This window comes from Toxorhynchites rutilus, chromosome 1 (genome assembly GCF_029784135.1).
Source record: "Toxorhynchites rutilus septentrionalis strain SRP chromosome 1, ASM2978413v1, whole genome shotgun sequence".
Lineage (NCBI taxonomy): Eukaryota > Metazoa > Arthropoda > Insecta > Diptera > Culicidae > Toxorhynchites > Toxorhynchites rutilus.
Window position 1 is genome coordinate 8,877,984 of NC_073744.1, and position 1,386 is coordinate 8,879,369.

The 1,386-nt window shown below is 39.5% G+C and overlaps 1 pseudogene; it reads left to right on the forward strand.

Moving 5' to 3' along the window:
- Positions 1–462: 462 nt before the first annotated feature.
- Positions 463–1,386, forward strand: part of LOC129763586 (putative nuclease HARBI1) — a 3,995-nt pseudogene continuing 3,071 nt past the window's right edge.

Consider the following 1,386-nt stretch of genomic DNA (forward strand, 5'->3'; position numbering starts at 1 on the left):
AGTTTATTTTTACTCGCAACTGTCCGTGACAATGAGGATAGACACAAAAAGATTAAGTTAAGCGTAGGTGAAGTGAAAGCGTATGTGGCAGTGATGTTCGTGATCAGGCCCGACGTGAGATGCTCATAGTCAGATCGTACTTACTTACTCTATTCTTGAAGGCGAGTGAGAGGTTCACTTCTAGGTGAGCGAAAAGATGAATTACTCGGTGTTCATTCGAATATATGTCAGTTCATTTTCGTTGTTTTTGTTTACATGATTTCGTTCGGGCATTCCGTTTGGATTTCTGAAGTATTCGATTGAAGTATTCTTGGAAAACAACATCAGTTGATTCTTTCGAATTAGTTTCTTTGTCTGACATAACTTTGAGTTACCACTTTTAATAACCAATCTATTAAGGTAAGAAAAATTGCATTTATGTGTGAAGAAAGTGCTTATAATTTGAATTTAATTTTAGTGATCATGAGCAGCTTTGCATTTTGGTTGGACGATGACGAGAGTTATGAAGCGGATGCAGTCATCGTACGAATGGAACGTCGGATGATCAGAGATCGTTCGAACCCATTAGAAATGTCCAATCAAACGTAAATTTATTTTCATTGTAACTAGTATAGCTATGTTCCGAAAAAACATTTTTTTTTTCTATTGTAGATTTGTGAGGTATTTTCGAGTATCGAAGGACCTGTTTCGTCACCTTCTGAACATCGTTGAACTGGAATGACCAATAAATTCAACATTTATTCTTCCGATTATAAAACTCACCGCCACCATGAGATTCTTAGCTGAAGGGAGCTTTCGAAAAGGTGCTGGAAACGACCTTTTCGTGGGTATTACACAATCTACAGGGTTTTCCATTTCGGGCTTCCGAAAGTATACAGCCCTGCGCTGACAACCGTTTGACATAGCTGTCAACCATAGCGTCATATCGTTAGTTGAATGTCTGCCATTTTACAATATGGATCGTTTTAGCATCGCAAAACTTAACACGTTTTAAATTAACATTTGTTAAATTATACTATAAAAATGATGAAAAATCGGCAAATGTTTTTCGAGCATTACGGACGGATTTTGGTCGTCATGGACGGCCTACAGAGCACACAATCGCTAATGTAGTGCGTGAATACGAACAAACTGGATCCGTAGCGGATATTGTGAAACCTGTGCATCATCGTAATGTGCGTTCGGCCGAAAATATTGCTGCTGTTGCTGCCAGCGTGGAGGATGACCCGAGTGTTTCGATTTCACGGCGTGCTCAGCAATTGGGCTTGTCAAACACATCATTGTGGTGAATTTTGCATTTGGACTTGCACCTACATCCATATAAAGTCCAACTGGTACAAAAATTAGAGCGTGGTGACCATGGAATGCGTCGGGCATACGTCGATT